The sequence below is a fragment of the Lactuca virosa genome, chromosome 4 (assembly GCF_052849685.1).
Source record: "Lactuca virosa cultivar CGN04683 chromosome 4, Lactuca_virosa_CGN04683_v6, whole genome shotgun sequence".
Taxonomy (NCBI): Eukaryota; Viridiplantae; Streptophyta; class Magnoliopsida; order Asterales; family Asteraceae; genus Lactuca; species Lactuca virosa.
In genome coordinates this window covers 331,369,384-331,389,013 of record NC_136429.1, presented here as the reverse complement: position 1 = coordinate 331,389,013, position 19,630 = coordinate 331,369,384, and the positions used below count along the sequence as shown (strand labels likewise).

Below are 19,630 nucleotides of genomic sequence, written 5' to 3'. Positions count from 1 at the left end.
TTCCAATACTTTCTGAGTGATCCTAAACATAGTTTTACTTTATTTCCTAGTAAAAACTATCCGTTAGGACTTAACACTCAATTTCACATAATATTTTGTAATATTATTCACTTTTAAAATTACATAACACGATAACTGAACGTGTATGTTACAGAAGAGTAAGGTAGCTCATGACTAATGTGAATTTAACAGCGTTGTTGGGAAGAAACGATTGGTAGAACCGGTTCATTAAGGCTTCACGTCGAGTTGATTGAGGCTTTGGACAACATGCAGCAGCATGCTTCTATGGACTCTTAGCTAATATATAGATAAAGAGATTTATACCTGCCCCATCACACGAATTGAGATATGACACGAACTTGTTCCTCCATGATCTTCTTAAGATATTTTTGATGTTTTTGTGATTTGTGAAAATAAAAGAAATAAAAATAAATACAAATAAAATATTTTTTTATTTTAAAATTTTCTGAAAAAGAATTAAAACAGAAAAGATTGAAAACGAAACAAAGATAAGAAACAGTATACATAATGTACAAAAGGATATTAGAACATCCGAACCACGAATGAACATTTGACTGCGAAGTACTGGGAGCGTTCGCACCGATTCGCAGTGTTAAAGTAGACTGCGAATGAACAGTGGACTACGAACTACTGTGAACGTTCGCATCGATTTGCAGTGTAAACATTATGTATGCGAAAGTGGTTTCAGAACAGAATCAGCTTCCATCATTCCAAGGCCTTGAAGAATTCTATTGAAGGTTGTTCCAGGCAAGGCTTTTGTGAATATGTCATCTAACTGATCAGAGGATCGTACAAAGTGAATTTCAACGTTGCCATCTTCTATGTGATCCTTAACGAAATGATACCTGAGTGCTATGTGCTTCGTCTTTGAGTGTTGCACTGGGTTATGACAAATGTGAATGGCACTCTCAGAGTCATAATAGAGTGGGATTCACTTCATGTTCAGTCCATAGTCACGAAGTTGACTCTGAATCCATATAACCTGTGAAGTGCATGATGCTGCAACAATATATTCAGCTTCAACTATTGACAAGGAGACACAAGTTTGCTTCTTTGATTGCCAACTGACAAGTTTTCCATCAAGAAATTGGCATCCTCCAGTTGTACTTTTTCTATCCAACCCACATCCTCCAAGATCAGCATCCGAAAATGCCTACACAAAGAAACCAGATTTCGACGGGTACCATATTCCAAGTGATGTTGTTCGTTTTAGATACCAGAATATGTTCTTGACAGCAACCATGTGAGGTTCTAGAGGATTCGCTTGGAACCGAGCACAATAGCAGACAGAAAAAATAATGTATGGTTGACTCGCAGTTAGGTACATTAAAGAACCTATCATTTGACGATAGAGTGTCAGGTCTGCACCCGGTTTATCCAGAGAAGGGGTGAGTTTCGTTCCGAATGCCATGTGAACCTTCACTTTGGAGTCTCCCACCATCCCAAATTTAGCGATTAGGGTCTTCGTATATGCTTCCTGATTTATAAAAATTCCTTCCTGGCTCTGTTTAATGTTTAATCCAAGAAAAAAGTTAATAGGACCCATTGAGCTCATTCAGCTATGAGGTTGGGATTAGTTGATCCGAAGATAATATCATCAACGTAGATTTGGACGATCATTAAATGGTCACCCTCTTTCTTTTGAAAGAAAGGTGGATCAACTGAACCTTGTTTAAAGTTAGACATCTTTAGGAAACGAGTTAGAGTTTCATACTAGGCTCTTGGAGCTTGTTTCAAACCATATAACGCTTTGTCTAAGATGTAGCGGTGATTGGGATACTTCTCGTTGATGAAGCCAGGTGGTTGCTCCACATACACTGTTTTCTTCTGGTTCCCCGTTCAAGAATGCACATTTGACATCCATCTGATACACTTCAAAATTTTTGTGCGCTGCATATGCCAAGAAGATGCGAACATATTCTAACCTTGCAACGGATGCGAAGGTCTCTTCATAGTCAATGCCCTCTTCCTGACAATATCCCTTGACAACAAGCCTCACCTTGTTTCATATCACATTTCCCTCTTTATCCAATTTGTTGCGAAACACCCATTTGAGACCAACTACAGATGCATCCGGTGGAGTGGGAATCAATCTCCATACCCTATTTCATTCAAACTCACTGAGTTCATCTTGCATTGCTTGCACCCAATCAGAGTGATCGAGAGCAAAATTGACTGTCTTGGGTTTTATCTTGGAGATAAACGAATTAAACATACAAAATTTCACTTTAGAGAATAACGCAGTCTGTTTCGCTTTCTATTGTGATCTTGTAAGAACACCTGCAGATGATTCACCTATGACTTGTGTTTTTGGATGATCTCTGGTCCATTTCGTCAATGGAGGGTAGTTTGGATCATAAGAAGGATCCAGTTCAACATTGGCCTCTTCAAACTCAGATTGTACATCCGAATCATCATTTGTATTGTGATTCTCCCCCTCGAATGATGAGATATTTTCTATATCAGGTTGCGAATCCTCCCCTTCAACAGGACTTTCGTGGGTCATTCTTAGAGACAAATCATCCCCCTGAATAGAGAGTTAGGTGTAGAGGTTGATGTCGAACCCTCCCCCTGGATTGGATTGTTGTCTGTTTGTTGATTTTTTGGACTTTGAGATTCGTCATCCATATCTTTCGCAGCGTCATCACTTATTTTCTTCAATTCATCTTCTTTATTATCTGCTTCTTTGGATTCTGAAGATATGGCTTTCGCTGGCTCGTCGAATAACAACGTGAGTTCTTCATAAAGATTGACCAGTGGAATGGTTGCTTGATTCGCCTGTGGAAAGATCTCTAAGGTCTGATTCGTAGTCAGCTGACACTTCTTCAAATAACTATCATCAAATGTGACATAATAGGTTTCTTCTATCTTTTTGGACTTCCTGTTAAGAACCCTATATGCCTTGGAGGTCAGCGAGTATCCCAAGAAGATACCTTCGTCAGCCTTCACATCGAATTTGTTTCTCTGATCCTTAGAATTGAAAATGAAGCAACGAGAGCCAAAGACATGGAAAAATATAACGTTGGGTTTGCGTTTGTTCAAAACTTCATAGGGAGTGACTGAGAATCGTTTGTTAAGAATTAAGCGATTTTGAGTGAAACAGGCTGTTCCAATTGCATCAGCCCAGAAGTAGAGTGGCAGATTCACGAATAAGAGCATGGTTCTCGCAGCCTCACACAAAGAACAGTTTCTTCTTTCAAGGACTCCATTCTGTTGTGGAGTATAAGGAGTTGAAATGTTATGCGAGACTCCTTTCGTAGTCATAAATTCTTCAAACGCTTGGTTCTTGAATTCCAACCCATTGTTACAGCGAACATTGCGAACCAGCTTTCGCAGTTGACACTCTATTTGTTTGATAAAATCTTTGAGCTTGGGAGTGGCTTCAGATTTCTGTTTGAGAAAGAAAACCCACGTGAATCTGGAAAAATCATCTATAATTACGAGGATATATTTGTTTCCACCAACACTTTCAATTGCAGAAGGACCACAAAGATCGATATGCGAAAGCTCAAGTGGTTCAATGACTTTTGTATTGACAATCGTAGGATGACTCTTCCTGCTTTGCTTTTCCAATTCACAGGCTGCACAAAGATGTTCTCTATCAAACTTCAATAGGGGTAGACCTCGCACATGATCAACAAGGACAAGCTTGTTGATGTATTTAAAGTTGAGGTGCAAAAATATGCGATGCCATAACCAACTGTCATCTGATGAAGCTTTAGCGAGTAGACAAATAGTTGGCTTCCATTTAATGGGCATCATATCAAGAGGAAACATTTCGCCTTTTCGTTTCGATCTGATGAGAACATTCTTTGTTTTCTTCTCAATTATTTCTGACCCTTCATCATCAAACGAAACCTTCAATCCGGTTCCAACCACCAGTTCCGAAACACTAATCAGATTGTGCTGCAAGCCTTCCACATAAGCCACCTTGCGAATAGAAAATTCGTCGTTTGTTATCATTCCATAACCTTTGATTACACCAAGAGAGTTGTTTCCAAAGTTTACTCTTCCTCAACCCTTTAATGCCATGTATTCTCGTGGTTCCTCCCTCCTACCTGTCATATGACATGAGCATCCACTGTCGATATACCATTCTTGATCAAACTGCTCATCACGTATAACCTGCAAAAATCAAGCAGATTTAGGAACCCAAAGTTGTTTGGGTCCTCGTGAGGTTTTCACAGAAGTAGGGAAAGCAATAGATGGATCTAACAAATATGTTCGTTTAACTAACGTTGTGCTATCTTTTCTAGTGATTCGAAAGACAGTTATTCTTTTATCTTTTTGTTTCGTATCCTTTGAGGATAGATTCTTTTGAATTTTATGTTTATCATGATGCTTCTCTTTGGAACAAGTTTCAGATTTCTTGTTATTGACTTTGGGCTCCGAAACTAGCTTTCCTTTGCCTTTCACATCTTTCGATGTTTTAGCAGTGTTTGAAACGTGCTCATTTGACTTTGATTTCACCACACGATTCGTTTGAAACTTAGATTTTTGGAAAACTTCTTGTTTTGAAGCCTGGGGAATCTTAGACTGGCCCTTTGAAAAATTAGCATGTTTCGCATTAGGAGCTACTTTCGCATTTAAAGCGACTTTAGTAGTTGGTTAGGCTTTCACATTTGGAGAGGAACGTATGGACTTTTCTTTTTGGACATAATCAGGATTTCTGGATTGCCAGAACTGCTTTCGTTCCTTGAGATTCTTGTTGTATCTCATGTTTCATTGATGTTTTTGAGCTGCAAATTGCTCAGACGACCTGTGAATGTTAACCTTGGGTTTCAGCTTTCTTATAGGGGTGTCGTCGTCCATAGATGTAGTTTCGCTTGGAACATCTTTCGTTCCATTTAAACTTCCCTTTTCATAACTAGATGGTTTGTTGATTGGTTCTGCTATGTATTGTCCTTTGACTCTCCAGGAGGTTATCTCTGACAAACCTATGGTTTCATCTACATTGTCTATTGGAGCATATCAGAAATATTCATCACATTCATCTTTGTTATCTTCATCAATCAGGGACATTAATTCAGCTGTTTGATTTTTGTTTAGCCCTGTGGTTGCGAAAACTTGGTTTGGAACAGTTTGGACCTTTTGAAAAACAACAACTTTTTCTTTTAAAGATTTTGGTCTATTTTCAGAAAGTCGTGCGAATTCAACAGAATTCTCATAAATAAGGACTTTCGTAGTTTCAGGTTCGTTTTTGACAAATGTTGAACAGTCAACCTCATCTTCTACAGAGATTTCACTCAAGTCATCGTCATCGTCGAATTCAGATGCGTTTTCAACATCAAGTTTGTTATCTGAATTCAACTTTGAGCTCAATGAATCAAATTTCTGTATAGTATCAGATTTAATTTTCAGTTTGTCGTTTTCATCCAAAAGTTGTTTTAACATGGTCTTATGTTCCTTGGACTTAATATATGATTCAATTTTGTCCAGACAAGCCCTGTAGGCATCCAAAGTTTCGTCTGATGAGACGATAGATTCACATTTGTAACAATCTACGTCAATCTCATCTTCCTTTAATTCAAGGAATGGCAAAATCATTTTGTGAATTCTCTTTCCAATTTCACAATCAAGATGCAACTGAGTAATATTGAAATATAATCTTTTAGCAATCAAGCAAAAAATATTACGTTGTTTTAACAACATTAAATTTTCTCGTTGTAAATAAATTGACTCGTCCCTAGACTTAGCTAACTCAGACTCTATCTTCTCAATCCACATTCTTCTTTCCTCACTCTTTGACGAAACCCTGCTAAGTTAATCGGTTAAGTCAGAATTTGTCAAACGAGTTCGTTTCAAACTATCACTTATACTAGAAAACATAAATTTTAGGTTATCTAGTTCATCTTCATATCTGGAGACAGGAACGTTAAGAGATTCGAGAATAGAAATTACCTTATTGATCAATTGATCACATTTGTTGATCTGTTCCAGCACTGGTTTCGCAACGAAACAACTATTGTCGCAGCATCCACTATCACTTGCATATCCTCTCATCTGTGACACATCGTTTGTCACCATCAAGCACCTTCCTGCATACTGCGAATCCTCATCCTTCCCAACAAAACTTCTACCATGAGTAGGCCTGCGAACCTCCTCATCCTCCGAATATGTGGACCACACTTCCACCCTTCCAAACTCATCATCAACATCGTTTTCCTGCACAATCAAAGCAGGCATAGAGTTATCAGCTTTCTTTTTCTGCTTGATTTCCTCAAGCTTTCGCAGATGAAACGCCTCATCATCTTCTCCTTCCTTTCTCTCATTCAACCTTCGCAGCATACATTCCTTGGCCAAGTGATTTTAGTCGTGGAAATAGTTACAATCGTAGTCGGAGTCACCCAAGAGCTTTTTCTCCTTCTTATCTTCCTCCTTATGCGAACCAATCACATTCTCTTCCTTCACCTTTTCAGAGCTATAACTGCCCTGCCAGTTTCTGTTCTTATTTCTGTTGAAGTTCTTCTTTGCGAACTTCCTTGGATTAGATACCATCATTGCGAAATCTTATTTAGAGAGTTCACAGTCAGAGAGCTCAAACTCTGAATCCTCTTCTTCTGCAACTTTCTTTCCCTTCGCAATCAGGGCCAAGGATCCCATCCCGGATACCACTTTCATTTTTTTACTCACTTCATCCTCATGTGACTTCAAGATGCCAACAAGTTTAGGCAACGTGTAGTTCTTAAACTGCTCATGCGCCTTCACTGTAGACACTACTGACTTCCATTCTTTCCTGAGTCCATTCATAAATATGACTTTCTGTTTAATTATTTCTCTTCCAATGCCATTTTCATCATCTTACTGGGAAGACGATTGAAACGGTTGAAGACCTGAGTTATACTTTCTTCTGGCTTCTGCTGAAAGGCTCCAAACTCCGAAAGAAGGAGTGTTTGAATGGATTATTCAAGCTCTGCATCCGTGGAATATAATTCCTTAAGCCTATCCCAAATGCCCTTGGCTGTATCACATGAACTGACCAAATGAAAGGTATCAGGTGGCAAAGCGAATCGAATAATTCTCATCGCTTTGACGTTGTAGATCAGCTTATTCTTCTCATCCAAGGGGACCTCCTTAACATCAAGAAGAAGCTTGTTGTAGTCTGTCTGAGTTTTAATAACTCTTCGGGTTGCAGTATGAACAAACGGCCCTAGAGTGATAGCTTCCCAGATCAGATAACCATTGTCTTCCAAACCAAGAATATAATCTTCAAAATGAAGTGCCCATACTTCATACTCATTGGGAAACAGGATAGGTATTCTGGTTCTAGATCCAATGCCGCTTGACAGATTGATTGAGTTGAAGAGAGAGTCATCGTGCTGCATGGTGATAAGATCTTTGTAACCTGTAAAGAATCAGACGTGTAATACTGAACTAGTTTTAGGGTAATATTAAAATCATAGAACAACGTGAAAAACACAGTGATAACGGTTGGACTAGATCCAATATTAACGGAAACCCTAATGACTTCTTTAAACAGAAGAGATGCTTATGAATTACACAGTATCCTGATCTGATACCAATTGTTAGGATTAAATATCCTTGAATGATCGATACATTCAAACAGATTAAAGTAAGAACACGACAATGACTCAAAATATGTTGAATGATTCAAAAGTCACGCCTCAGAAGAACTCGATGAAGAATTTCTACTGTAGAGGCGTGATTAGCGTTACAAAGTAATATCAGATTTACCAAAAACATGATGCATGCATGCATCTTAAATAGTCTAACCTAATATTAAATACCGGATGGACAGGCCCATACCGGGTTACAAAAGTGGACTAAATAAATAAGCCCAAGACGCAACACATATACCCAACGATTATACATATGTGGACTATTCCCCCAGATTCAAGGAAATTTTACATCAGCCAACCCCTCTACATTCGATAGTGCCAAGCGCCTGGAACAAACACTTGTGGATCATGGAGTCCGTCAGGGCTTTATGACAGCCATTCCTGAACAACCCAAAGGCAGTGACAATAAGAATAATTATTGGAACAAGAGAAAGGGCCAGCAGACACAAGAGCTCGCAAAGAAGCAAAAAACGGTGGCAGTTCACGCTGCTATTGTTCCTGCAGCTCCAGCACCCGCCATACTGTATGCCGGAACTCTCCCAAAATGCAACAAGTGCAACTTTCATCACCACGGTGCCTGTCGAGAATTGCAATGTAATCATTGCATCAAGAAGGGGTACACTGCCCGCTTCTGTAAAGCACCGACACAACAAACTACTCAAACCACTAATACCGGGGTGAGCCAGGCATGCTACGGATGTGGTGAAACGGGGCATTTCAAGAGGGATTGTCCAAAAGCAAGGAATGCTGAAGGCGCAGGAAGAGTTCTAATCATGGGGCATGGGGAGGTCGTGAATGATCCTACCATAGCTACCGGTACGTTCCTCCTCAACAATTCATATGCATGCATACTTTTTGATAGTGGTGCGGAGAAAAGTTTCGTGAGCCATAAATTTAAACACTTACTTAAACAAAATCCCCAATCACTAAAAGACACATTCACCATAGAAATGGCAAATGAAAAGACATAGAGCACTAACGATATATTCATAGGATGTACCATCACTCTAAACAACTATCCTTTCCAAATCGACCTGATGCCGATCACAAGAAAAAGTTTCGACGTCATCATTAGGATGGATTGGTAAAGTCCTCACCATGCCGATATCATGTATTACGAAAGAGCCATTTGCCTTAATCTACCAAGTAATGAAACCCTCGTCATTTATGGCGACAAATCTGACACGAACCTTCAAATCATTTCCTGCGTCAAGGCTCAAAAGTATCTTCGCAAAGAATACTACACCTTCACAGCCGACGTGGTGGATAAGAAACAAGAGGTAAAAGACATCAAGGATTTTTCCGAAGTCTGTAACTTCCCCGACATATTTCCCGAAGATCTCCCAGGAGTACAACCCGAACGCCAAGTCGAGTTCAGAATCGACTTGATTCGTGGAGCTACGCCCGTAGCCAAATCGCCATACCGCTTAGCACCGGAAGAAATGCATGAATTGTCCAGTCAACTGAACGAACTGCTAAGCAAAGGATTCATCATACCAAGCTTCACTCCTTGGGGAGACCCGATCTTGTTCGTGAAGAAGAAGGATGGATCGTTCCGCATGTGCATAGACTACCGAGAACTAAATAAGCTCACCATCAAAAATCGATACCCTTTACCTCGAATCGATGACCTCTTCGATCAACTTCAAGGAGCAAGTTACTTCTCAAAAACAGACCTAAGATCAGGATACCATCAGTTGCGAGTCCAGGAAGAAGATATTCCCAAGACCACATTCAGAACTCGCTACGGTCACTATGAATTCATAGTAACGCCCTTCGGATTAACAAATGCACCTGCGGTGTTCATGGACCTGATGAACCGTGTATGCAGACCTTACTTAGACAGATTTGTAATAGTTATCATCGATGACATATTAGTCTACTCACGAAGTAAGGAAGAGCACATTCAACACCTACGACAAATCTTGGAAACATTAAGAGCAGAGAAGTTGTAAGCGAAGTTCTCAAAATGCGAATTCTGGATTCGAAAGGTGGACTTTCTAGGTCAAGTGGTCAACGAGGAAGGGATACACGTGGATCCTTCCAAATTCAAAGCAATCAAAAACTGGGCGACACCAAGAACTCCAACTGAAATTCGTCAATTCTTAGGCCTCGCTGGCTACTACAGGAGGTTCATACAAAACTTTTCCAAGATCGCAAGGCCACTCACCACCATGACTTAGAAGGGTGTAACCTTAAACTGGGAGGAGAAACAAGAAACTGCTTTCCAGACACTAAAGCGAGCCATATATACAGTGCCCCGATCTTGTCCCTTCCAGAAGGGACGGAAGATTTTGTAGTTTACTGCGATGCGTCCAAGCAAGGGCTAGGTTGTGTTCCTATGCAACGAGGAAAGGTCATTTCATATGCCTCGAGACAGCTTAAGAACCACGCGGTCAACTACACCACACATGACCTCGAACTGGGAGCAGTAGTATTCGCTCTGAAGATTTGGAGGCAGTACCTCTATGGCACAAAGTGCACAATCTTCACGGATCATAAGAGCCTCCAGCACATCTTCGATCAAAAGGAACTCAACATGAGGCAGTGACGATGGGTGGAACTACTAAATGATTACGAATGCGAGATTCGCTATCATCCAGGCAAGGCCAATGTAGTAACAGATGCCCCTAGTCGAAAAGTGAACTCGGGGCATCGAGTAAAGTCATTAACCATGACCATCTATTCACACTTGTCCACATAGATTAAAGAGGCTCAGCTGGAAGCCTTGAAACCCAAGAATGTGGCAGGTGAATCCTTGAGAGGAATGCATAAAAATATGGAAGTTAAGGATGACAGAATTCATTACCTCATGAATCGGATCTGGACACCGAAGTTCGGTGGGCACAAAGACGTAATCATGAACGAAGCTCAAAAGACCAGATACTCCATTCATCCTAGTTCAGAAAAGATGTACTTGGACCTCAAGAAACTTTGTTGGTGGCCAAACATAAAGGCAGAAACTGCTACCTATGTGGGCAAGTGCCTGACTTGCGCCAAGGTCAAAGTAGAATACCAGAAGCCTTCAGGTCCACTACAACAACCAGAAATAACTGATTTGCTCCATTCGAAGCTTGGGATATCCATTTACCACTCGTCGAATTCTCCTACAATAACAACTATCACACTAGCATCAAAGTTGCTCCATTCGAAGCCCTCTATGGCCGTAAGTACAGATCCCCTATGTGCTAGGCTGAAGTGGGTGACACACAACTAGCAAAGAAGCAAGTTCCTGACAACACTCTCACCGGCCCTTAGATCATAAGGGAGACAACAGAGAAAATCGTCCAAATCCAGGAACGACTAAAAGCATCTAGGGACCGACAAAAGAGTTATGTGGATAAAAGATGAAAACCCTTGGAGTTTTAGGTTGGTGACCGCGTCCTGTAAAAGGTCTCACCTTGGAAAGGAATGATACGATTCGGAAAACGTAGGAAACTAAATCCAAGGTATATCGGACCATTCGAGATTCTTGCTAGAATCGGCCCGGTGGCCTACAAACTTCAACTACCGCAGGAACTCAGTAACATACATCCTACCTTCCACGTGTCCAACCTAAAGAAGTGTCTGTCAGACGAAGCTCTTGCAATCCCACTCAACGAAATCGAGATAAACAAGATTCTACACTTCGTAGAAGTACCTGTAGAAATCATGGATAGGGAAATCAAGATAACGAAAGAAAGCCGTATACCAATAGTGAATGTTCGTTGGAACGCCAAGCTCGGATCTGAATTCACTTCGGAACGAGAAGACCAGATGAAACAAAAATACCCGCATCTCTTCCCTAGTTCATGAGTACCCACTTTAGAAATAATTTCGGGACGAAATTCCCTCTAACGGGGGGATAATGTAACAACCAGTTATTTCGGGTCAATAAAAGTCAAACGAGTCAAACCAAAGTCAAACAAGTTAAGTATAAGTCAAATAATTAAATAGTTTAAAATAAATAATGAATTATACCTTACTTTAAGGGTTTTCGGTTTTTGGAATAAAAAACCACCAAAATCGAAATCACCTTTTTGTGGAACAATTAAGGGCCGAAATCCCCTAATCCGTGACCGAGATCCAAGCCTTGACCGAGAACCACCCCACTGAGGACCCTTCAATGACCGAGAATCTCTAGGCCAAAGACCCTAGTTCTCGGTTGGACCTTTAAACCGAAATCAAGGGATTTCGGTGAAGATAAGGCTGAAATCTCATTTTATACGATTACATTACATCATTTTCTAGTACAATACAACTTACAATTCTGGAAACATGAATTCAAATAGTTTTATAAAGATATAAAACTATGTTATACTATTACAAAATACAACAATACTTATACATTTTGGTCTTGGAACATTTAAGACTACATTACATTTAAAAGAAAATATTGGATTTTCTGGAAGAACACACTGTCATTTTTCAAGGGACAAAGACATACATTTCTCATACAATATACTTATGAACTCACCAACTTAATTGTTGACACTCTCTTTCAAAACTACTTGTATTCTTAGGGAATCACTAAGACAAGTAACAACAAGCTTTTGAAGATGAGACGCTAAGATGTCAGTCAAGTCTTATATCATCATATTGTAATTGATTTTTGAAACATGTAAACACTTATAAACCATGTAACTTTATCAATTATACTTATGGTGGTTGTGTTTGCTTTGATCTCTATTATTCAATTGTTATGATGTTGCACATGACGTCATCCACCCTCGGACGTTTCCGCCGTTTACTCGGTTCGGGGGGTGTGACAACGACGCGATGACGAATGGGCTCAAAACCTTAGATATCGAGTTAAACCCTATTTATTGAAGCTAACAGTTTTGGTTCCCTCTCATTTATACCCTCCTTCATTTAAAGAGAAACCCTATCACTTGTGTGTGCTATAGTGTGTGTTCTTGGTGTTTGGAGACTTAGAGTGTATCTTGGAAGAAGAAGGTGGTAAGCTTGTTGGTTAAGGAGTTATGTCTACATCAGATCTTGCACCTGCTACATGTTTTAGAGCTAGGAAAGGTATAAAGTTCATACCTTTATCGCTTATTGGTTGCTTATTCATGTTTTGAAGCCTTTGTTTGGTCTTTTAGGGAAGGTTCATGGAGTTTGAGCAACTCCAGAACCATTGGCTAAGTTGTATGTGATTTCTAGACATTTTGGTCTGATAAAGTTGTGAGTTTGACACTGATTTCCATCCATGCATGAATCTTTGGTCATTTTTGTTATTTACAGAGTTAGGTTGTTATATCTAAGTAGATTGCACTTGGGAAATGGATATAGTTGGAAACTTTATCCATGTAAAGCTCTAGAAGAATCAGGTCTAAGCTTTTAAGATATGGACATTATGCATTAAGAGATTAATAGATTAGATGTTCGGACGTGAATTGCGGTACAGTTCCTTGGGTGTCGCGACATGGGTCATCAAGGCCAATCGTGAATGTTTTCAAATCTAGTGACCGCAAAATGGTTTAGGAGTTGGCCGCAACACGAAGGTCTTTGACCGTTGACCGTTAATTTTTTTGACCAGTTTGGATTTTGGTCAAATGGGAGGTTTTTAGCTGTAGACTGAGGTTTACCCTCTGATTGGTTTCGATTGTTCGTGCAGCTGATTCTAGTGGACTCTAAGTAGTTGGGATTCAACTCTTTAATTCAGATGAATTTTCTCACTATACTATATAGGACACTAGGTGTTGGTGCATGTTATATTGTCTTTGGGGCTTTTGCATAAGCGACTATGGTGGTACCATAACACATGTATGTAAAAATATGGTGGTACACTAGCACTTATATGAAAGAATATGGTGGTATTATAGCGTTGCATGAAAGAGTATGATGAGATCATATCAGGAAATACTACAACGACACTATAGCAAAGAAAGTGAGTATAACACTATGATAGCTAGTATCATAACATTCATATGAGTATGTACTATTATGGGGAAATGACTAAGATTTGGGCTTACTAGTTTAATTTTAAAATGTTTCAAATTGTTCCGGAAGCAAAGGAAAGGGTGCGACTTGATTGCATTGCATTGACATATATATATATATATATATATATATATATATATATATATATATATATATATATATATATATATATATATATATATATATATATATAGTCTAGAGACTTCCACACATTTGATATTAGTATCTGAATCTCATTTTTATTATGGTTGTCAAACTTGAACAAGTGCTCATTTATCTATTTTGAGAATGAAGTTGGATGATTACTCTTAAATTAAAAATGAAAATTTTGGTTTGAAATTTGGGACGTTACGAGAAGAATACGACTATAATTTTGCACACATCCAAACACTATTGCTTTTATATATATATATATATATATCAAGGTATTGTTTTTATTCATATTCTTAATATATCCAACAATTATTTTGATTTCAATTGATGCAAAATTTTTATACTTTTCAACTGTTATGGATTATCCGAAAAACGTATGGTTGGAATATTAGGATATGTTTATATCTTCTTGGACTAACATATTTCTTAATTTTGGAAATCACACAACTAACAGAGTTCAAAGTCTGCATTCCAGGTTAAAGAAATAATTGGATACAACACAAAAAAATTTACAAAAATGAGTAACTTTTATTCTAATGTTGCCGAGTTACAATTTATGACTATAAAAGCAAGCTTTCCACAAAGCAAAACCTGCATCAAACATAGATTATACATACCACACTTTAAATAGTTTTGGAGATTTGTTCTATACATGCTTTGGAAATTTTTGATAATCAAGTCCAACGAAGCAATGTTAATGGCTTAAATCATGGTTGTCAACTGCGTACAAGTTATGAATGACCCTATGTGCATAAACAAATGAATTATATAAATACATGTGTACCTCTACCAATTGAATCGTCTCATATGTTTTGGAGAAAGCTTGATTATCATCGTTTGTATGTGTGCAAGTTGATGGCAATCTTAGTTGTGATGGTGAACTGTAATGTTCACTCAAAACTTCAAGGATATATTCATAACGTCAATAACTTTGCTTCGTGAACCTGTCGTTGAAATAAATATTCATGGTTAGCTAAGCTCGAAGCATAAGACTTTCAAAAATAAAGAACCCCAAAAACAAAATGTTCCAAACACTTCTAAAATCGGGGTTAGTGTCAGGAAGGAACAACTCATACTCTAAGACAAATAAAATATACAAAATCTTACATTAATCTATATATATATATATATATATATATATATATATATATATATATATATATATATATATATATATATATATTGCATCTTCGTCACTTAAGTCATGTACGATGTACTAGGTGATGAAAAATGTGGATTCCGAACGATATTTGCATGTGTCTTCTTGAAAATGATTGGTATAGAATTTCATCTGAAATTGGAGGAGTTAGACACACACCAGGAAAAATATAATGATATTTTTGCGAGTCAATTTCAATTTGACCTCTTCAACTCTTCATTTAAATGTAAGAATTTATGTGGTATTGCACCAAACAAAACACACCTTCGTATCTTATCTTTGTCCGTCTCCATTATACATAATTTTTTGAATCCAAACTTTATTTTGATATTTTTCTGGTTCAATTGATATGATATAATCTTCATCTTTATATGTTCATTGTTGACATTTGAAAATTATATTTTGTATAAGAATAACAAAAGCGTTTACTATTGTAATGTACAAAGGATTTCTACTGTATATATAGTTTAATTTGTTAATATTTATCAAAATTGTCATCATTTTTGAACAAATATGCAACATGCATTAACTTTCTTGTTTTTCCCCAAATTTTATAAACCCAAACTCAATTTCGGTCGAAATGAGATTTTACTTTATGAAATGTTAAACGTTTACCAAAGGCCGAGAGGAAAGAATGATTCAACAGAAATTGGTCAAAACTCAAAATTGAACTCTAGAGATTTCAATATAAACATAAATATTAAATTGATTTAAATATATAGAGAGTAATATAAGAATTGAACGTGCCTATTCATAATATTTAGTGGACGATGAATCATTCCAAAGGCTATGTTTCATTTTTCAAATATTTGTCAGTGCTTTTTCTTGCCATAATGCTTCTTCGCGATAAAGTGATTATGATTCGTCATCTTTAACTAAAGCCATAACATAAAATAGAGAAGCAATATACAACCATATCTATTCAATAATATACTATTTGGTATATGTACTAATGTACCTTTCACTGTGTTTATGTATCTTCCAACAAATTAAATCACTCTATCGAACAATTAACATCGTGTTAAACATTTTCTTAGGTGGAGTTGGGTTGTATTAGGATACCGGGAGACGCATCAAAACACTCGCCACTACCAGTAGCCACAAATGACAAATAAGATCCTTTTCTAGAGACATTTAAGAAAAGGCAACAGCAGAGTACTCGTTCGGTGGGTGGGTCCTCTCATTTCAAATCCTTGATAATTACAATGTACTCATGCATATATGCTTCCATTTAGCATCTTCTTAACAGCTAATTATACGACCACTTACTGTTTTGACAATTGATTACTTACCCTCATACCTCAGTACTTGTTTTCCATCACAAGTTGCAAGTAGATGAACCGCAGGAACGTCCTCCTGATGGTGGTGGTAACTGTGGTCTTTTTCCACCGTTATGTGGTGGCAGACCCAAAACACCATCTGAAAACGTATATCGTTCATATGGACAAGTTGGTTATGCCATCTTCGTTTTCTGACCACCTACAGTGGTATGCAACGTCTATGAGATCTGTGTCTGACTCCATGGATATGTTATATACGTATGATTACGTCATCCATGGCTTCTCGACTAGGCTCACTATTGAGGAAGCAAAGCTACTTGAACAGCAGCATGGGGTCATATCGGTTCAAGAGGAGGTAATATACAAGCTTCATACCACTCGGTCACCAGAGTTTCTTGGACTAGAAAAGAGTACTCACATAATGCTTCCCGAGTCCAAACCAGGTGGTGATGTAATTGTTGGAGTGGTGGACACCGGTGTTTGGCCAGGAAGTAAGAGCCTAGACGACGCAGGGTTTGGCCCAATTCCCGTATCCTGGAAAGGTGAATGTGAGAGTGGTACAGGTTTCAATGTATCAAGCTGTAATAAGAAACTAATCGGAGCAAGGTACTTCTCGAAAGCATACGAAGCTACGTATGGCCCAATTGATGAAACATTGGAATCCAAGTCTCCTATGGATGATGATGGACATGGAACACATACGGCAACTACAGCAGTTGGGTCCATAGTCACCGGGGCTAGTTTCTTTGGTATTGCAAAAGGAACGGCACGTGGGATGGCTCCCTATGCCAGACTAGCAGTTTATAAAGCATGCTGGGCTGGGGGATGTTTTGGAAGTGACATACTAGCTTCGATAGAAAAAGCAATCGCAGATGGAGTTCATGTAATATCCCTGTCGATGGGAACAGGCACGCTATTTGATTACACCCATGATGTCGTCGCTTACGCAGCATTCAAGGCGGTATCCCATGGTATATTTGTAGCATGCTCTGCAGGTAACAGTGGGCCCGATCCTCTAAGCTTATGGAATGTCGCCCCGTGGATAGCTACAGTAGGAGCAGGAACTTTGGATCGTGATTTTCCGGCTTACGTTACACTTGGGAACGGAAAGAAATTTAGAGGAGTATCACTTTACGGTGGAAAACCATTATCAGGTTCATTCGTTCCACTAGTTTTTGGTGGTGATGTCGGTAGCAATCTATGTGTGCCGGGTTTGTTGCTAGAGGGAAGAGTTACCGGAAAAATTGTGACGTGTGAACGTGGCCAGATTCCTACGGCGGAGAAGGGCATGGCGGTGAAGGCAGCTGGCGGTGTAGGAATGATTTTGGTCAACACGGATGGATATAGGGAGGACATGGAGGTGGCTGACGCCCATGTCATACCAAGCGCCGCCATAGGTCAGAGAGATGGTGATGCGATAAAGAAATACATAGTCGTGGATGATAATCCAACGGCTATGATTGCATCTGGAGGAACACAATTAGGCATCCACCCATCACCACGAGTAGCAGCATTTAGTTCCCGGGGTCCGAATCCCGTAACACCGGAAATACTCAAACCTGATTTAATAGCACCAGGGGTCAATATACTAGCTGGTTGGACAAATACAGGAAGTCCTACTGGCTTAAATGATGATCCTCGGCGTGTTGAATTTAACATCGTGTCTGGAACGTCGGTGTCGTGTCCACATGTAAGTGGTTTAGCTGTACTACTCAAGGAAGCCCACCCGGAATGGAGTCCAGCAGCTATAAGATCAGCTCTTATGACTACCTCATATAGCACGTACAAAAATGGTGAAGAGCTGCAGGATCATGCTACTGGAAGCCCGTCAACTGCATTCGATCATGGTTCAGGACATGTGGACCCTGTTCGGGCCCTTGATCCTGGTCTTGTCTATGATGCCTCGGCTGACGACTACCTGAGCTTCCTATGCGCTTTGAATTATAGTTCTACTTCCATTAAGATGTTTGCAGGTGGAAACTTCACGTGCATAGTGGGAAAGAGATACCGAGTAGAAGATCTTAATTACCCATCTTTTGCAGTTCCTATACTCATGGCTTCAGGGAATCGTAATGGAAGCAGTTCTCCAACCATCGTCAAGTACAGAAGGAGACTGAGTAATGTGGGCACTTCAGGAACGTACAAGGTTTCAATAACATCAAAGATTCGTGGTGTGAAGATCACGGTTGAGCCCGATCAACTAACGTTCGTGAAGCAAGGTGAGAAGAAGGGGTATACTGTGACATTTATTGCTACTTCCATGCTATCAGGGACCACCAGCTTTGCTCGTTTAACATGGTCCTGTGGAAAATATGTTGTGAATAGTCCGATAGCTTTATTAGCGTAAAGAATGATGTTAAATATGTTACTCTGGCTAAATTAAACCAATGTACGTAATTTCGCTCGAAAAGCTAAAAGATTACTGCCTCTGCATAAATTGCTGATTTCATAATTTGGCTCGAAAACCTAAAAGATTACTGCTCTCATTGCATAAATTGGTTAACCAACCGGAATCATATTTTGGAAGGTTAACCTATTTTTCTGGTTAGGTTATTCAGTTAACCTATTAACTCTCATGTATATAATCATGCTAGTCATATAGGCATCTTTGTTTACATGTGAGTTTTATATGGTTTCGAAAAAAAAATTATTTATAAAAAAGCATTTTGTAAAACTTTTTTAAAATAGAGCTTTTAAAATAGGATAAGTTTTTATTTTTTTGTCCCCACCAAAAAAAAAACACCTTAATTTTTTTTTTTTTTTCTAAATCTGTAAATTACAGTTTTGAGGGTTGTTTGATTTTGTATTGACCGGGTCCAGAAATACGTTTTTGTATGATTCAATCACATCAGACTGTTTGATTTGCATTTTTACCGGTCCACATCTCTGACTTGGTCCATAATAATAGCTATAATAGCTGACGTGGTCAACAAAAAAAGAGTTGACTAAGAAAATATTTTGTTTGCCTTTGTCCCAAAATTCATATCATTCACACCTCCTTTTCCTTGTCGCCAAATTTATGAACAAACGCAAGGCTACAACTTCATCGCCTCCTCCTCCAGCGTCGCCCTCCTCCATCCCCGTCGTCATCGTCGTTACTGTCGTCGGCCTCCTCCTCTATCGTTGCCCTTCTTTATCGTCAGTTTCCTTTCTCATCTTTCTTTTATCTCTGCAAAACGATTTTTGATTCACAATCAAATTGATTGTGAAGAGGTCTCACAACAGGATAACTGGTATACTAACTCTTAATTTACAAGTTTGTGTTAATTGATTCATTAATTTCGATGAAGTGTGGTTGTTATCTCCTAACCTATTGATTAATTTTGATGAAGTTTAGATGACAACATGAGTACTTTTGGTTACGTGTTTAGTTTGGGATCTAGTGCCATTTCATGGCAAACTAAGAAGAAAAAGGTAGATGTTGTCAGATTAAGGTGTCTAAGACAATAATTAAATTTATATATTCTTGAATTAAAAGCAAAGTATTTTTTGGATTGCTCTCATAACTAGTAACT

General features: G+C 38.7%; 1 pseudogene; it reads left to right on the top strand.

Moving 5' to 3' along the window:
• Positions 1–15,834: 15,834 nt before the first annotated feature.
• LOC145108553 (subtilisin-like protease SBT1.7 pseudogene) lies at positions 15,835–18,541 on the top strand (annotated as a pseudogene).
• Positions 18,542–19,630: the final 1,089 nt, after the last annotated feature.